We start from the raw sequence: 20,218 nt of genomic DNA, 5'->3' as shown, positions 1-20,218 counted from the left end.
CAAAAAAATCAAGGGGGAGGGACTCCTCCCTAACTCTACAAAGCCAGCATCACTGTAATACTAACTTGGTAAAGATATAACAAAAAAAGAAAACTGTAATACCAACCTGGTAAAGATACAACAAAAAAAGAAAACTACAGACCAATATCCCTAATTAACACAGTAGCAAAAGTCCTCAACAAAATACTAGAAAACTGAATTCAATAGCATAACTAAATGTTAATTCAACATGATAAAGGAGGTTTTATTCTTGGGATGGAAAGTTGGTTCAATAGACACAAATCAACAAATGTGATTCACCATATAAACAGAATTAAAAACAAAAACCATATGATTATCTAAATAGACACAGAAAACCCTCAATAAAATCCAACATCCCTTTAGGACAAAAACCTTTAAAAAACTAGGTATTGAAAGAACAAATATCAAAATAATAAGAGCCATCTATGACAAATCCACAGCCAACATCATACTGAGTGGGCAAATACTGGAAGCATTCCCCTGAGAACTGGAATAAGACAAGGATGGCCACTCTCACCATTCCTATTCAACATACTATTGGAAGAGCTAGCCAGAGCAATCAGGCAAGAAAAATAAATAAAAGGCACCCACATAGCAAAAGAAGAAGGCAAACTATCTCTGTGCATAGGATGATATAATCCCATACCCAGAAAACTCTGAAGAATGCCAAAAGGATCCTGGAACTGATAAACAACTTCAGTAAAGTTTCAGGATACAAAATCAAGGTAGAAAAATCAGTAGCATTTTTAGACACCAATAACATTCAAGCTAAGAGTCAAATCAAGAATGCAATACCACTTACAATAGCCACACACACAAAAGTAAAATACCTAGGAATATATCTAACCAAAGAGGTGAAAGACCTCTACAAGGACAACTAAAACACCATTAAATAAATCATCCATGACACAAACAAATGGAAAACATTACATAATCATGAATTGGAAGAATCAATATTGTTAAAATGGTCATACTGCCCAAAGCAATCTATGGATTCAATGCTATTCCTGTCAAACTATCAATGTCATTTTTCACAGAACTACAAAAAACTATTCTAAAATTCATATGGATCCAAAAAAGAGCTCAAATAGTCAAAGCAATCCTAAGCAAAAAGAACAAAGCCAGAGTCATCACATTACCTGACTTCAAGCCATAATATAAGGCTACAGTAACCAAACAGCATGGTACTGGTACAGAAACACCTAGAACAATGGAATAGAATAGAGAACCTAGAAATAAAAGCTGCACACCTACAACCATCTGATCTGCAACAAAATCAATGAAAATAAACAATGGGAAAATGACTTGCTATTCAATAAATGGTGCTAGGATAGCTGGCTAGCTATATTCAGAATGAAACTAGGCACCTATCTTTTACTATGTATAAAAATTAACTCAAGATGGATTAAAATTTTAAATGTCAGACCTCAAACTATAAGAATCCTAGTAGAAAACCTGGGAAACACCATTCTGGACACTGGCCTTGGAAAATAATTTATGACTAAGACCTCAAAAGCAATTGCAACAAAAACAAAAATTGTCAGTTAGGACCTAAACTAAAGAGCTTCCACATAGCAAAAGAAACTATCAAAAGATTTATAATGCTCCTCCACCAAATAAGGGCTTTTCTCCTCCTATTTACAGAACCAGATGAATTAAAAGATGTGGAAATAGGCAGCTATAGAACTTGATCTCCCAAGTACCTCCCATACCTTTATTGAGCTTAATAATAATTGTCTGGGCTTTTTGGAAATGCAGTACAATAAACAAATTAATAACTTAAAAAATTGGGAGGAAATATTTGCAAACCATGCATCTAAGACAGGTCTAATATCCAGACTCTATCAAGAACTTAAGCAATTAAACAAGAAAAAAAGAATAACAGCATTTAAAAATGGGCAAAAACATGAACAGACACTTCTCAAAAGAAGACATACAAGTGACCAATCAACAGATGAAAAAATTCTAAACATCACTAATCATCAGAGAAATGACAATCAAAACCACAATGAAATACCATCTCACACTAGTCAGAATGGCTATTATTTTAAAAAACCCAAAACAACAAATGCTGCCAGGCTGTGAAGAAATGAGAATGCTTCTACACTGTTGGTGGGAATGTAAATTCATTCAGCCAGTGTGGAAAGCAATTTGGAGATTTCTCAAAGAACTTAAAACCAAATTACCATTTGACCCAGCAATGCCACTTTTAGATATATCCAAAAGAAAACAAATCTTTCTACCAAAAAGACACATGCAATCTCCTGTTCATCACAGCACTATTTACAATAGCAAAGACATAATCAACCTAGGTGCCCACCAATGAGAGACTGGATAAAGAAAATGTAGTATATATACACTATGGAATACTACACAGCCATACAGCCATTAAAAAAAAAAGAATAAAATCTTGTCCTTTATAGTAGCATAAATGCAACTGCAGATCAGTATCCTAAGCAAATTAATGCAGAAACACAAAATTAAACACCACATGTTCTCACTTAGAGGTGGGAGCTAAACAATGGATACTTATAGACATAAGGTCCTCAACAGAAATTGAGGACTCCTAGAAGGCAGAAGGGAGGAGGGGAAAAAGGGTTGAAAAACTAACTATTGGATACTATGCTCATTATTTGGGTGACAGAATCATTTATACCCCAAACCTCAGCATCACACAATATATATTTTCAGGCAACAAATGTGCAGCTGTAACTCCTGAATCTAAGATAAATGTACAAAAAAATTTAAAAAGAAAAATATTTTCTAATGAGTGAATAAATCAATGAATTGAATAAAATAAAATAAAATGTGGTATACCCATACGATGGATATTATTTGGCTATAAAAAGAGATGAAGTACTGATTTATGCCACCATATGGATGAACCTTGAAAACATTATGCTATAAGAAATAGGTCAAACACAAAAGGCCACGCATTGTGTGGTTCCATTTAAAGGAAATGTCCATAATATGCAAATCTATAGAGAAATAATGTAAATTAGTGGTTACCCAGGGCTGGGGAGGGAGAACGGGGAATGACAACAAATGGGCACAAGGTTTCTTTATGGGTTAAAGGAAATGTTCCAAAATTTAGATAGTGGTGATGGTTGTACATCTTTTTGAATATACTTGTATTAGTCTGTTCCCACATTGCTATAAGGAAATACCCAATACTGGGTGATTTATAAGGAAAAGAGGTTTAATTGACTCAGAGTTCAGCATGACAGGGGAGGCCTCAGGAAACTTACAATCATGGCAGAAGGTGAAGGGGAAGCAAGGTACCTTCTTCACGAGGCAGCAGGAAAAGGAAGTGCCAACCAAAGGGGGAAAAGCACCTTGTATGTAGTAAAACTAACAGATCTTGTGAGAACTCACTCACTATCATGAGAATAGCATGAGGAAATGGCCCCCATGATTCAATTACCTCCACCTGGTTTCTCCTTTGACACACGGGGATTTTGGGGATTACAATTTAAGATGAGACTTGGGTGGGGACACAAAGCCTAACCATATCAATACTAAAACCACTGAATTGTATACTTTTGAAAGGTGAATTTTAGGTTATATGAATTCTATCTGAATTTCTTAAGGAAAAGAAGGAAAAAGGAATATTCTTTGAAGACAATATAAACTATTAGATGTAGCTGGAAAAAAGCTAGAAAGGTAGACTAGAGTCAAATGGTAAAGTTTTTTGAATTCTGGTCTAAAGTTTGAACATTATTTAAAAGAAAAGAGTACACTGACAATAATAGTAAGAGGATAATTACAGAAAGAAAAACATCAATAAGCCATTTAAAGAAAAAAAACTTTTTCCATCCCTTTACCTTGAGTCTCTAAGAATTCTTATGTGTTATACGAGTTTCTTGAAAAAAAGCAGATGTTTGCTTTGTGTTTTAAATCCATTCTGTCAATCTGTGTATCTTTTAAGCAGAGCATTTAGACCATTCACATTCAATGTTTGAGATATGAGGTACTGTACTAGTCATCATGTTGACTGTTATCAAGATACTTTTTTTATTGTGTTATTGTTTTATAGTCTCTGTGAGTTTTATGCTTTCAAGAGGATCCATTCTGGTGCATATCAACCTTTTGCTTCAAGATTTAGAACTCCTAGGCTGGTGCAATGGCTCATGTCTGTAATCCCAGCACTCTGGGAGGCTGAGGTGGGTGGGTCACAAGGTCAGGTGTTCAAGACCAGCCTGACCAACATAGTGAAACCCCACTCTACTAAAAATACAAAAAAATAGCCAGATGTGGTGACATGTGCCTACAATCCTAGCTACTCAGGAGGGTGAGACAGGAGAATTGCTTGAACCCAGGAGATTGCAGTGAGAGATTGTGCCACTGCACTCCCAAGTGAGCAACAGAGTGAGACTCCATCTCAAAAAAAAAAAAAAAAGATTTAGAACTCCTTTGATTATTTCTTATAGGTCTGATCTGGTAGTGACAAATTCCCTCAGCATTTGCTTGTCTGAAAAACACTTTATTTCTCCTTCACTTATGAAACTTAGTTTTGCTGGATACAAAATTTGTGGCTGGCAGTCTGTTTAATGAGGCTAAAGATAGGATCCTAGTCCCTTCTGGTTTATAAGGTTTCTGCTGAGAAGTCTGCTGTTAGTCTGGTAAGTTTCCCTTTAAAGGTTACCTTGATGCTCTGGTCTCACTGCTCTTAGAATTTTTTCCCTCACATTGACTTAAGACAGCCTGAATAAAGGATCTTCAAAAAAACAAACCTGGAAGCATCATATTACCCAACTTCAAATTATACTACCAGGCTATACTAACAAAAACAGCATGGTATTGCTATAAAAGTAGACATGTAGACCAAGAAAACAGAATAGAGAACCCAGAAATAAAGCCAAATACTTACAACCAACTGCTCTTCAATAAAGCATATGAAAACATAAACTGGGGAAAGAACACCCTATTCAATAAATGGTGTTTGGAAAACTGGATAGCCAAGTGTAGAAGAATGAAACCGGATCCATATCTCTCACTATATAAAAAAATCAACTCAAGATGGATTAAAGACCTAAATCTAAGACTTGAAACTATAACATTTCTAGACGAAAACTTAGGAAAACCTCTTCTGGAAATTGGTCTAGGCAAATAATTTATGGCTAAGCCCACAAAAGCTAATGCAACAAAAACAAAAATAAATAAATAAATGGGACCTTATTAAAAAGCTTCTGCAGCCAGGAATGGTAGCTTACACCTGTAATTCTAGCACTTTGGGAGGCCAAGGCAGGCAGATCACAAGTTCAAGAGTTCAAGACCATCCTGGACAATATGGTGAAACCCCGCCTCTACTAAAAATACAAAAATTAGCCAGGCGTGGTGGTGCATGCCTGCAGTCACAGCTACTTGGGATGCTGAGACAGAAGAATTGCTCGAACCCAGGAAGCGGAGGTTGCTGTGAGCCAAGATCACGTCACTGCTCTACAGCCTAGGCAACAGAGCAAGACTCCATCTCAGAAAAAAGAAAAAAGCTCCTGCACAGCAAAATAAATAATTATCAGAGCAAACAGACAACTCAAAAAATGGGAGAAAATATTTGCAAATTGTGAATTCAACAAAGGACTAAAACCCAGAATCTATAAGGAACTCAAATCAGCAAGAAAAAAAAAAAAAATTAAAAAGTAGGCAAATGACATGAATATGCTATTCTCAAAAGATATATAGGGATAACTTATATATCTTATAACTTATAATCTTCTCCCAAGATATATAGGGATAACTTGGGGAGAAATGCCAGATATAGTATGCACCTAAAGTAAAATAAATAAATTTTTAAAAATATTGAAGTAATAACTAAATGAGAAATTTAATAATTAAATTGAGAAATGAAAAAAAAAGAAGATATATAAATGGCCAACGAATGTATGGAAAAATGCTCAACATCACCAATTATCAGCAAATTTAAAATTAGCAAACTAAAATCACAATGAGAGAACACCTTACCCGAGGCAGAATGGCCATTATTAAAAAGTCAAGAAACAGTAGATGTTGATATGGGTGTAATGAAAAGGGAACACTTAATTCATTTGCTGGTGGGAATGTAAATTACTACAAACTCTATGGAAAGCAGTATGGAGATTTCTCAAATGACTAAAAATAAATGTATTATTTGATCCAGCAATCCAACTACTAGGTATCTACCCAAAGGAAAATAAGTCATAATATCAAAAATATACCTGCATTCATATGCTTATCGCAGCACAATTCATAATTGCCAAGACAGGGAACAAGCCTAAGTTCCCATCAACCAACATATGGATTAAGAAAATATGGCATATATACACCCTGGAATACTACTTAGCCATAACAAAGAACAAAATAATGTCTTTTGCAGCAACCTGGATGGAGCTGTAGGCCATTGTTCTAAGTGAAGTAACCCAGGAGTGGAAAACCAAATACTGTATGTTCTTACTTGTAAATGGGAGCTAAGCAATAGACATGCAAAGGCATACAAAGTGGTATAATGAACACTGGAGATTCAGAAGGGGGAAGGGTAGGAGGAGGGTGAGGAATAAAGAAGCATATATTGGGTACAAAATACACTACTCAGATGGTGGATGCACTAAAATCCCAGACTTCATCACTATACAATTCATCCATGTAACCAAAACCACTTGCACTTCAAAAGCTATTGAAATAAAAGCTATCTATATTTTTTAAAATTCCTCTAAGTAAGTATCAAATAAATTGAGTGACTTATTGGACTAAGAATAAAGTTCAGTTTAGGCTTCCTATTTTTATTAACAGTAACAAAGTAACATAATTTGGATAAAACCCAGGTAATGTAGTGATGGTAACTTACTTAAACTTAATATTAAAAACGATTATTCTATTCTCTTTTAATACCTATAATTTAGCATTCCAGATCTAAATCTTCAATACCCTCAGCTGATAATAAACAGCAATTAAAAGCAAAAGCCTGTGTAAAAGCTATTGTTTAAGATAAAATATTTTCTTCTTTTTTTTTTAACGCCAGTAAAACTAATCACAAATTCATACTAGGATGAAAAACACTAAAGAATAAACAAAAATATCACATGAATGTATTAAAGTTATATATCTTTTTGGATTGCTGTCCAATTTTAATCACAAAATACAGAATGTAAACTATCAACATCATTTTGCCTACTATGCGTTTTGCACTTTAATAACTGCTACTTCAAAAAATAGAATCTAAAAGCCCATTATTTGGAACCATTTTACATTTTATAACTAAGAAGCAATACCAAGAATGAACAAATTTACATAACTCATCAAAAATGTATTGACTATCTTAATTTTTTTCTTTCCTAAATATCAAGATTTAAAAAAACCATTGGCAGCATTTATAAGAAATAAGTAGTTTGCTAGGAATTACCTCATCACAGGTTTTAGCTGAAACAATATAAAACTAAAGAGGTCAAATTTATTCTCCAGGCTTTGACTATTTTTTCTTTTCTTTTTTTCTAAAAGCATAGCTTACTTTGATTCTCCCCCTTCCTCACCACCCCTCTTCCTCTAAGTGTAATCAAGCAAGGAAAATTCCACTTTGAAGTACAGACCATGAAAAGAGAATAAATCAAAGCTTTTCTGAAACCCTCTGTTCCCCAAAAGATCTACTACAGAACTCATGAAGTAGGCAATTACATGGACAGTTTTAGTTAAATAATTAAGTCTATATATAAAGATTGTGTTTAACTTCATCCACCTATGAACCAAATGTATTGTTTGTAAATTGGGACTTAAAAAAACTATTTTATTACATTGTCAATGGACATCGAAAAATAAGTGCATAAAGTTAACAAAGTCTCTTGATCTTACTATACCAAGATTCTTGGAAGTAAAAGGATTGTACCTTTAAAGTGCTAAATGAGCACAGTGTGTGTGTGGAGGGGGTCATTTCCATTACTGCTGCATTTGAGATTAAAGCTCTGAGACCATCTCGCTAATGATTCTATGACAGTATATTCTGAAACACAGTAATGGATCAAAGAAGTATTGAAGTTGCATCTATAAGGCAAAAATGGTCTGTTTAGGAAAAAAAAGTACAAATAGACATAAAAATTTCAAGTCGATTTTATTTGAAAAATAGTAAAACTTGACCATTTCAATAAATTTAGCCATTGTTCACTGATTTTATTTATCCTGGCTTTTAAATTATGCTGTTTGTCTTGATAAGTAGACTCTACATCAATTTCTAGAACCTAATTTTGATTATATCTGTCTTACACTTTTGGACTTTCCCTTTTCCCTTTTGAATTTAATTCCTCTAGAGAATTTTTTACTCCCTTAGTTTCAACTCTCTTTCTCCTAGTGATATACAAAGTTTTTGTTTTTGTTTTTGTTTTTTTGAGATGGAGTTTCACTCTTGTTGCTCAGGCTGGAGGGCAATGGTGCAATCTCGGCTCACTGCAACCTCTGCCTTCCAGGTTCAAGCGATTTTCCTGCCTCAGCCTCTCAAGCAGCTAGGATTATAGGTGCGTGCCACCACGCCTGGCTAATTTTTGTATTTTTAGTAGAGACTGAGTTTCATCATGTTGGCAAGGCTGGTCTGGAACTGAACTCCTGACCTCAGGTGATCCGCCCACTTGGGTCACCCAAAGTGCTGGGATTATAGGCATGAACTACTGCACCTGGTCAATATACAGTTTTACTTTTTGAATGCTAAATCTGCATTTTTCCTACCTAATGGATTTTTCTATCCTATCACCCTACCATCACTCTCATATTCTGAAGCCAATAACCTCATTTTTTCCATACCTGTAAATGCAAAAAATCATTCTCATCCCACAAGTTGAAACTTAGTGTTATTTTTGACTACTCCCTCTTGGCTTTCATATATAATTGCCCAGCATGGTATTTATGGCATATCAGTATTTGTTTTTGTGATGTTCCTGCTTCACGTAAATTTCCCACTCTCAAATTCTACAGCATGGTATTTATGCCATATAGATGCTTCCTAACTGGTCTTTCTGTCCTTAGTACAATTTAGCCGTTATTAGTTATACCTTCCTAAGACATTATTATCTTATTAAAAAAAAAAAAACAACAACTAAATCTAAAGGAAGAAAGACAAATGTGTCACATAAGTTCAAGTAATACTTCTAAATTAATCTACTTTTATCACTTCTCAGCCTCTTGGCAAAAATCAAATGTAGATTTATCTTCTTTTTATTTTACATAAGGGAACCGGACACATGGGGAAAAAAGTCAAGTAAAAGCAAAATATTAAAAATTTAAAAATACATAAAATATTTTTAAAGCAAGGAAAAAGATTGTCAAGATAAAAAATAGCACTTTCAAAAAAGAAAAAATGCATAATTTTAAAACAAAAATTTAGTGAAGTGGCAGATTAATCACAGCTAAATAGATACTTAAGAACTTGCAGATACGGAAAAATTACCAGACTGCTGCATAGAATAACAAGCGAAGATTATTAAAAAAAAAAGTTTTAAAAGAACTGGAGGATAAATAAGAAGGTCAAACATATGTCAAAAGAGACCCAGGAGAAACCAGAAAGAACTGAGAAGCCATATTTGTAAATCTAATGCTGTAAAACATCTAATATTGATGAAAGATATGAGCCCACAGATAAAGAAGGCACATTGTATATTAAATAGGATAAACGGTTCTACCTGAGATTACAGAAGCCTACTCAAATACATCAAAAATCATACTAAATGTAAACAGAACAAACTTTACAGCTAAAAAATTGAGGTTGTCAAAAAGAGTGAAGAAATAAGCCTCCTAGTGATTTGCTATTTACCAGAGGCACACCTATGATAAATAATAGCAAAGGGTTAGAAGTAAAAGGACAGAAAAAATACCAACACTATATAAAAGAAACTTGCACTATAAAAATGCCACTTTATGCCGGGCGTGGTGGCTCACGTCTGTAATCCCAGCACTTTGGGGGGCCGAGGCGGGTGGATCACGAGGTCAAGAGATCGAGACCATCCTGGTCACCATGGTGAAACCCCGTCTCTACTAAAAATACAAAAAATTAGCTGGGCATGGTGGCGCGTGCCTGTAACCCAGCTACTCAGGAGGCTGAGGCAGGAGAATTGCCTGAACCCAGGAGGCGGAGGTTGCAGTGAGCTGAGATCACGCCATTGCACTCCAGCCAGGGAAAAAATCACAAAAAACCCAAAAAAAAAAAAAAAAAAAAAAAAAAAAAAAGCCACTTCAAAATATTAGCAACTTGTTTTAATTATATAAATGTATTGAATAGCAACATAATTGAATAAATTTTCGATTTTTATTTTTATTATATCATTTCATGTCAAATTAGGAAGTTGAATCAATCATTTTATTTTATTTTATGTTTTAAAGAATGGGTCTCACTCTGTCACCCAGACAGGAATGCCATGACATGATCATTACTCATTGCATCCTCGAAGTCCTGGCCTCAAAGGATTCTCCCATCTCAGTCTCCAAAGTGGCTGGGATTACAGGCATGCGCCACCACGCCTGGTCAATCATTCTATTTAACCAGCTGTTGAACAATTCTATACCTGATTTAAGACTCATTCAGCCAAACTCCATCAGGTAAGCAGGTAATATAAATGCAGTCATTGGAAACTGGAACTGTTTATAACCAGTGGCAAACATAACTGGCTTTTAAAAAAAACAGAAAAATGGGGGAAAGAAGAGCTTACTGAAAGCACAAATATATTATGTGATATACATATAAACTCAAATTTAGAATAAAAATAGGTAAATAAACAAATTCCACTAAATGCAGGTATGAGTCAAAATGCCAGTATGACACAACACAGTATTTGAAAAAAATTCTTTTCTTTAATTTAAAGCCAAACTTGTAGAAAAAAATAAAGGTAAGTTTTGAAAAAAAATAATCAAAAGTCTAATCACGATTAGGTTAATAAAGAAGGCCAGGCATGGTGACTCACATCTATAATCCCAGCACCCTGGGAGGCCAAAGCAGGTGGACCATCTTAACTCAAGAATTTGAGACCATCCTCGCCAACATGGTGAAAACCTGTCTCTACTAAAAATAGAAAAATTAGCCAGGCATGGTGGTGCACACCTATAGTCTCAGCTACTGGAGATGCTGAGGCAGGAGAATTGCTTGAACCTGGGAGGCAGCAGTTTCAGTGAGCCAAAAGTGCACCATTGCACTCCAGCCTGGGCGACAGATTCAAACTCTATCTCAAAAAAAATTTTTTTTTAAAGTTAATAAAGAGATTTTTATTACATTTCCCTTGTTTTACGAAATCATTTAAAACAGGAGAAGGAATACAACAAGCTCACTTTAAAAGCTCAAAAACCATTATTTCAACATGTATTCAATTGCTGCCTCTGTTTCCAACAGAAAGGTTCACCAAGAAAATGTTACCATTTTTGTCATTTTTTGTTTAATAAACATTCAAACTCATGAATATAATCAGTTTTCTTCTACAACTCTATTGAAAAGTAAAAGTACTTACATGCCAAAAGAGGAGAGTCAGAACAGATTTAAAAGAGTTCAAGGAAGAAAAGGGGGAATTTAAAGGAGGACTTAACTGCCAAACACCAAAATGGCTCCTCAATTTACATGCTACACTCAAGTTGGGTAGGTAATATGCTTACTTTTTCTGCAAAACATTGAACAACTTATTTTACATATTTGAATTTTCCTGGGGACCCTGATATATAATGCAAGAAATAAGAATAAATAAAAGGTTCCTCTTCAAAGCTTTCCCTTTAGTTCATTACGAATAAATAATAGTTTCTTCAAAGGTTAATTTACTTTAAAGCTTTTTGTTAATAATCTTAAAGCAGCTGTTAGTCATACCAAAGAAAGAAGTGCATCCCGTGTTCTTAGTTCTTAAACTTTAGCCTAGACATTTGCCCTGACATGCCTGGACAAGCCCAGGCAAGTCTTAGGTCATAGCTTATTCCCCTTCCTTATTTGGAAATGTTATTGATTCTCTAAGCATTCCTCAAGTTACTTCCTCTTTTCCTTTGTTCTCCTCTGCCTTTACTTCTTTAGAAAATTTTTAAGTTTTTAGCCAATCGGGTCAAGCATAGAATATGAAGTCCCGTTCCAGCCAATGGAAACTGGACACAGCCATATGTATTGAGTCAGGTTATAAAAGTTATAAATGTCCTTGTCTCCTTTGTTCAGGTGTGCTCTCCTGGCAAGACTGCCAGTGAGTTGGACCCTTTCTGAAGGAAGTAAACTGGCCTTGCTGAGTTATCCATTGTCTCAGTGTAGATTTGCCAACATTATAAACCCGTTTCCAACACATAGCAAAGTACCTTGCTGTCTGGCAATGATGATGACTTTCTAGAACATTTATCTGGGAGAAGACCAAAGGGCATGTTTGGTCTGTATTAAGTCAACCATTGTACGGAAATCAAGACTTGCTTTCTGACTAGACTTAATTAAAGACCACACAAAAATACTACAGAAAAAAGTTCAGGAAATTAGGAACTGCCATTGGGAAAAAAAGGATCAACAGAAAAAAAAATAGTCAAAAATGAAATTGAAAATAAATTTACATTGATGGGGTTCAGGACATGCTATCCCAAAATACAGTACCTGGGCACACTAAATATTTTTACTTGAAGGAAATTGAAAAAACTGCAGAAACAGGAAGATCTCTCTGACCTCCTCTCTCTTAAACTAGTCCATAGAAACTAGAAAGAATTTATCTTGCCCCTTCTCTACTGAAACAGGTCATAAAACCTAACTGACGTTCCCCTGAAAATCAGTTATTAGACTCTCTTTCCAGAGGGTCCTCCTTATACTCAGAGTAAGGGAATGTCCTTATCTATGAAGAAAGACACAAAGAAAAATCTGGATAAACAGGCCTTGCTGATTTTCCCAGTTTATTACCAGTAGATCATTCCCCTTTTGTCCAATCATGTTTCTTCACAACTATCACCTTCTTCATCAGACTTAGCATAAAATATACGATTTTACCTGTTTCTTTGGGTCATCATTTCTGAAGGATCCAGTGTCACATAAAACTTATATTAATGATGTGATTAATATGCATTGCCTACCTGTATCAAACATCTCATGTACCCCATAAATATATACACCTACTATGTACCTACAAAAATAAAAAATACATAAAAATTTAAAAAATATATTAAACTTCTATGCTTTATCTTGCTAATTGGTCTTTTGTTATTAGGGGTCTCAGCCTTGAACCTTTAGATGGGTGGGAAAGAAAGCTTTTCTCCCCTATGCTTTGTATATTGTATTGTTTACCATCACACTACTGAACATTTAATCAGAAGCCAACACTAAATAACAGTGAAGCATTAAAATTAAATCATTAAATTGGAGAAGTTTTAAAGGAAGTCAATAAAATGCAAAGCTAGTGACTTATCTGACATAGAAAATATGCACAATAGTTCTATTTGAATAATCAAGAGTTCATAAACAAAATTAGAAACTATTACATACTATGTATCTTTTCTGTTTTATAGGTAGTACAGGTATTTTAAGAAAGTAGGCATTCTAACAACTATCACTTAACAATTAAGGTGTTATCAGAGTACATTTCATGAAATCGTTAATATTATATTTACTATCTGTCTTAAATCTAATAAAATTTTGTCTACTCCAATAACATCATTATCATTTTCAGCAGATAACTTCAATTATTATTATAATAGCTAATAATTCCAACTATTACCAACATTAGTTTTCTATTTCTGAATGAAGGTGAAGTTAAATAACTTAATTATCTTTGTTTATAAAAAAAAGATGAAAAATCAAGAATTAGCCACCTTTGAAAGGGCTGAGATATAAGACTGAAAACAGATTGATTCAAGGTCTATTTACAAAAGACATGGTACCCCTACAAACCTAGACAACTGCTGTCTTTCCCACCTCAACACCAGTTTTATTCTCTGAAAAAACAGAATTAGAGAAGCTTAGTTTCAAGGACACCTAACTCAGTAGAAGGCAAAGGTGAAGTTCAAGGCTGAAAACAATAATGTGCTTACTTGGAAAACTCCCACATCCCTTTCTCATCTTACTTTCAGAACATTTAAAACCAAGCAGGACACTATTGGATTGTTCTTTGGAGAAATTGAATGGTCTCACAGACAAGACCTATAAACTTTTTTGCTCCCTTAGGAAAAAAGTCAATCAATATCCAATCACCCTAATGGAAGCCCTCCATAAAGAAGCCTTACCCAATGTAAATAAAGCTCCCAGTTAGTATTTTTATAAAATGAACAGACAGGCAAGGGGGAACAAAGAATAAAGGGGGCAAAAATAAACAGTGGCAAAAAAGAGTGTGCTTTCAGACTTTGGTAGCAAATATTCTCATATAAGCCAAACTCTGTCCCATCTCATTTACTTACTAGTATTTATTATTTACACATGCTTTTTTCTCTGCTTAGAACACATGTCATTGTTATTCTTTGTTGACTCCTCACTCTTCAGAATTTTCTAAAAAGTCACCTCAACAGACTTTTCTACTACTTTATGTAGCTTGTGTTCATCTCTACGCCTCGATTCATATCACACATTAAAATTGTGTACTTCTTTGTGGTTTACTTAATAATAATCAGGTTTCTTTTGAGTGAAAGTAAAAAGGTGAGATTTTTATCTGTCTTATTCACATTGTATAATCCCAACTTACACGTAGTAAGCACTCAATGTTTGTTGAGTGTCTCAATGAATGAATAAGTGCAGTTTTAAGGTATTTCTTGGAGGAGATAACTATTTCTGCAGCCTCGAAATTATTTTTAAATAATTTCCCTATTACTTTTTCCAGGCTACACTGCAGCCATATAAACATTATATGTCTCATAGCCTTTGCTTTCGCAATAGCCTTTACAATTAGTAAAATGAAAAAAAATAAATGTTTATTTTTCAAGGGAACTTTTGACAACTTATTGTGTTGTTCTAAGTATGTCTTTCAGGCTCTCCAAACCTACATGGAGACTTAAATCGATAACTCCAAAGAAATGGGCTGGTAGGCAGTATCCCCTAAATACTTCATTTCATATGTCATTTAAAAAACTATAATTCATCTTCTTCCACCTTAATTGTACTTTTAAGTATGTGTATTTTGCTAATTTAGCACATGACATGTGTAAACTAACCATAAGACAGGACCAAAGATATGAGACACATGTAAACAAAATATCAATGTAAAGCAAGAAAACAGAAGAAATGATTAAACATTCTGAGAGCTGAACTTAACATATAGTAATTTTCTAATGTTGATTCCCTGATATCACTTTTCTAACTGAAATCACTTTTGTTTTTTGTATAACAGGCAAATATATTATAATTGTCACATAGAAAAAACCTGAAATGAGAAAAACTGCAGAAAGAGCAGATTTGGGGCTGGGCACTATGGCTCACGCCTATAATCCCAGCACCTTGGGAGGCCAAGGTGGGCAGATCATGAGGTCAAGAGATTGAGACCATCCTGGCCAACATGGTGAAACACTGTCTACTAAAAATACAAAATTTAGCTGGGCGTGGTGGCACGCGCCTGTAGTCCCAGTTACTTGGGAGGCTGAGGCAGGAGAATTGCTTGAACCCAGGAGGTGGAGGTTGCAGTGAGCCGAGGCTGCACCACTGCACTCTAGCCTGGCACCTGGCAATGGATCAAGACTCTGTCTCCAAAAAAAAAAAAAAAAAAGAAAGAAAGAAAGAGCAGATTTGAGGGAAAAATTGGGAATTTGGTTTTGGACATATTAAGGTTGAAATGCATGGAGATGTCAATTAAGCGAATGGATATACAAATAGAGAATTTAGGGGAGGTGTCAGGGCTAGACATGTATATCTGGATATAGATAATTCTTAAAGCTGCATATACTTAGCTATAGATGGTACTTAAAACCATGAAAATGAATGAGATTACTAAAACTGAATGAAAGTTGAGAAGACATTTTGAGAGAGGTGGGTAAAATACTGAAACATTGTTTTTACTTAGTCTAGAAAGACTTTTTAGAATTATGTCTATCAATATTGCTTTAACATTGGCCTATTATTAAGGTGTAGAGAATTTATGAAATGAGAAAGAATAATATTTGTAAAGATGCAAGTTTTTGATAAATACATAGTGGGGTAGGGTAGGAAATATAGCTAATTTAGTAGATATCATCCCAAAATAATCCAGTATGAAATTTTAACCAAAAAAAAGGAAGAACTTCTAATAAATACATTTCTAAATGGGGTTTTCATTCTCTTTAGTCCCCAAATCTCCTCTCTTTCTCTTTTACTGTTCTACCTCACTCATCAAAAACTCCCCATCTCCCAACATCAGAACTCTACGATTTTTGCCTGGCATCCAATTCTTGGGGATAAAGGAAAAAAGAAAGTGAAATGTTAATTCAAATGGCTCTTAAAAGCCTTTCTGAACTAGAGAGAAAAGAGGCATTGAATTTTTTCCACCCATTTTTCACTGCTTTGCATACATTAACACTTAATCACATACACACACACAATCTATTCTCCACTCCCTGCGAGGGTCATTTTTTGAATCTGATCATGTCACTTTTCTGCTTAAATTTCTCCAATGTCATCCATTGTGTAAAGTAATTAAAAGCTAAATTTTTTCTTCTATTAGTTTTGTTGAGTTTGTTTTAACATAAAAGAAATGCTGTATAATTTATTCTATAACTTTGCTTGTTTTACTTTATATTATATCATGTACTGGCCTCTGCAATCTCTCTAACATTATTGTATATCATCCTTCCCTTTGTTAACTACATTTCACTTCTTTTCCTCAATCCCACTAAGTTCATTCTTTAACTTACTTAATACTGATATCTAGAAGATAACAGAACCATGACATATTATCAATTCAATATATATGGGCTGAATGAACGAATCAATGAATGAATTTCTACTATCCAATCATATCTCCTATAATTTCTTACTCACTCTTTCCACTCTAAAAATACTGATCTTTTAGTTCTCCAAATGAGGCCATTTTCTTTCTCACCTTTTCCATATAATTATACATGCACTGCCTCCTTCTTCAGCAGGCATCTATCATTTATCTAAATCCCTATTTTTTTTTTTTTTTTTTTTTTTTTTTTTTGAATGTTGGCATTTAATTAATTTTTAGGCATATGTAGGGCAATCAGAATTAGCCTGTGGACAGGATTTAGTCCACAGTCTACCAGTTCGCCACATCTAGTTTTAGTTTTGACTTTAAGTATGTTGCAGGAAGGGACCAAGCCTACTTTTGTCATCATTATATCCTCAGAGCTTACGTGTAAGCCTAGCAGTGTCCTTTCCTGGGATAAGAAAGGCACCTGTTTGTAAAATGGATGGGTGGACAGAGGGGAGGGGAGGCAGACGGATGAGTGAATACATTCTTACTGTCTTCAGAGCACAAGTATTCAACTTTCAGTTCCCTGACAAAACATTACACCCTAATGAAGTTATGATTGTATGCTTCTCCATGCAAGATTAGGTGCTGCTTCTATGATTCCACCATATTTTTTCTTCTAAAAACCTAGTATGTGACTAACATATAGTTAATAATAGCTCCAAATTATTAATATGACTCCTTACCAGGTGCTTAGCACTGTACCAAAAAACTCACATACAATTTCATAACATTATAACCATTCAACAAACTCAAAGAGCTTTGGTGTTCGGCCCCAAATACCAACAAACAGATGGCAAGAACAGGATTCAAGGTGTGCGTGACTACAAAATCCACTTGTTTTCGACTATACAGCATATCTATTGAATAAATACTTCAATAATTAATATAGTCAGAGTGGCTACTTGATTTTGCATAAAGTTATGTGTGTTTTTATGTACCTTTTATATAAATGTAATACAAGAAATAACACCTAATCAAGTAAAAGTACCTTACATATTTCTCCAAAAATGATATACAAATAGACAGTGAGTAAATTTTAAAATGCTCAATATAACTGGCTATCAATTAGCTGCAAGTTAAAATCACAATTACATATCATGTTATACCAACTAGAAAAACAGAAAAACACCAGGGCCCTGGGTTTCAAGCACAAATAACAAGACAGACAATAAAATATGTTAGCCATGACATAGAGAAATTGCTGGTGGCCATGACATGGAGAAATTGCTGGTGGTAATATAAAATAGTGCAGCCACTTTGCAAAATAGCCTGGCAGTTTCTCAAAGGTTAACATGGGGTTAACTGTGGTTCAGCAATTCTACTCTTAGGTATACACTCAGGAGAAATGAAAATATACATTCACACAAACACTAACACATGAATGTCCTCTGAAGCATTTTTTCACAGTAGCCAAAAAGGAGAAACAACCCAGTCCATCAACTAATAAATAAACAAATAAAATGTATATCCACATAATAGAATATTATTTGACCATAAAAAGTAATGAAGTACTGATGCATGTTACAACATGGATGAACTTTGAAAACATAAAGTAAAAAGAAGCCAGTTGGGAGACTTGCCAAGATGGCTGAATAGGAACAGCTCCGGTCTGCAGCTCTGAGCAAGATCAATGCAGAATGCGGGTGATAATATGCATCGCCAACTGAGGTACCTGGTTTATCACATTGGGACTGGTTAGACAGTGGGTACAGCCCATGGAGAACGAGCTGAAGCAGGGTGGGGCATTGCCTCAATGGGAAGCACAAGGGGTCAAGGAGCCTTGCCAAAGGAAGCCCAAAGTGACTGTGCCATGAGGAATGGTGCATCCCAGCCCAGATACTAGCTTTCCCACAGTCTTTGTAACCCACAGACCAGGAGATTCCCTCTGCTGCCTACAGCACCAGGGCCCTGGGTTTCAAGCACAAAACTGGGCGGCCATTTGGGCAGACACTGAGCAAGCTGTAGGAGTTTTTCTTCATGCTCCAGCAGCGCCTGGAACACCAGTGAGAAAGAACCATTCACTCTCCTAGAAAGGGGGCTGACACCAGGGAGCCGACTGGTCTAGCTGAGCAGATCCCACCCACACAGAGCCCAGCATGCCAAGATCCACTGGCTTGAAATTCTAACTGCCAGCACAGCAGTCTGAAGCAGACCTGGGACAGTCAAGCTTGGTAGGGAGAGGGGCATCCTCCATTAATGACACTTAAGTAGGTGGTTTTCCCCTGACAATGTAAACAAAGCCTCCGGGAAGTTCCAACTGGGCAGAACCCTTCTCAGCTCAGCAAAGCCACTGTAGCCAGACTGCCTCTAGATTCCTCCTCTCTGGGCACAACATATCTTAAAAACCAGCAGCAGCCCGAATCGGGGGCTTATACATAAAACTCCCATCTCCCTGGGACAGAGCACCTGGTGGAAGGGATGGCTGTGAGCACAGCCTCAGCATACTTAAAACATCCCTGCCTGAAGTCTCTGTACAGTGGATCTCCAAGCACAGTGTTCTAGCTCCACTAAGGGTCAGACTGCCTCCTCAAGTGGGTCCCTGACCCCTGTGTCTCCTGACTGGGAGACACCTCCCAGTAGGGGCTGACAGACACCTCATATAGGAGAGCTCTGGATGGCATCTGATGTATGCCCCTCTGGGACAAAGCTTCCAGGGGAAGGAACAGGCAGTAATCTTTGATGTTCTGCAGTCTCCGCTGGTGATACCCAGGCAAACAGGGTCTGGAGTGGACCTCCAGAAAACTCTAGCAAACCTGCAGCAGAGGGGCCTGACTGTTAGAAGGAAAACTAACAGAAAGAAATGGCATCAACATCAACAAAAAAGGACACCCTTGTAAAACCTTCATCCAAAGGTCACCAACAGCAAAGACCAAAGGTAGATAAATCCCTGAAGATGGGGAGAAGCCCAGCGCAAAAAGGCTGAAAATTCCAAAAAACAGAACGCCTCTTCCTCCAAAGGATCACAACTCCTCACCAGCAAGGGAAGAAAACTGGATGGAGAATGAGTCTGACAAACTGACAGAAGCAGGTTTCAGAAGGTGGGTAATAACAAACTTCTCTGAGCTAAAAAAGGATCTTGTAACCCAATGCAAGGAAGCTAAAAACCTCGAAAAAGGGTTAGACGAATTGCTAACTAGAATAACCAGCTTAGAGAAGAACATAAATAACCTGATAGAGCTGAAAAACACAGCACAAGAACGTCATGAAGCATACACAAGTATCAATAGCCGAATCGATCAACCAGAAGAAAGGATATCAGAGACTGAAGATCAACTTAATGAAATAAAGTGAGAAAACAAGATTAGAGAAAAAAGAATGAAAAGGAACAAAGCAAGCCTCCAAAAAATATGGGACTAAATGAAAAGACCAAACTT

General features: G+C 35.7%; 1 protein-coding gene across 4 annotated transcripts in view; it reads right to left on the bottom strand.

The window, feature by feature from the left end:
• The window catches only part of ADAMTS6 (ADAM metallopeptidase with thrombospondin type 1 motif 6), a 331,044-nt gene that overhangs the window by 253,987 nt on the left and 56,839 nt on the right, over nucleotides 1-20,218 (bottom strand). The window lies entirely within an intron of this gene.

Source organism: Sapajus apella, unplaced genomic scaffold (assembly GCF_009761245.1).
Source record: "Sapajus apella isolate SASKATOON/1434 unplaced genomic scaffold, GSC_monkey_1.0 scaffold1, whole genome shotgun sequence".
Classification (NCBI taxonomy): domain Eukaryota; kingdom Metazoa; phylum Chordata; class Mammalia; order Primates; family Cebidae; genus Sapajus; species Sapajus apella.
This window is presented reverse-complemented; position numbering and strand designations above follow the sequence as displayed.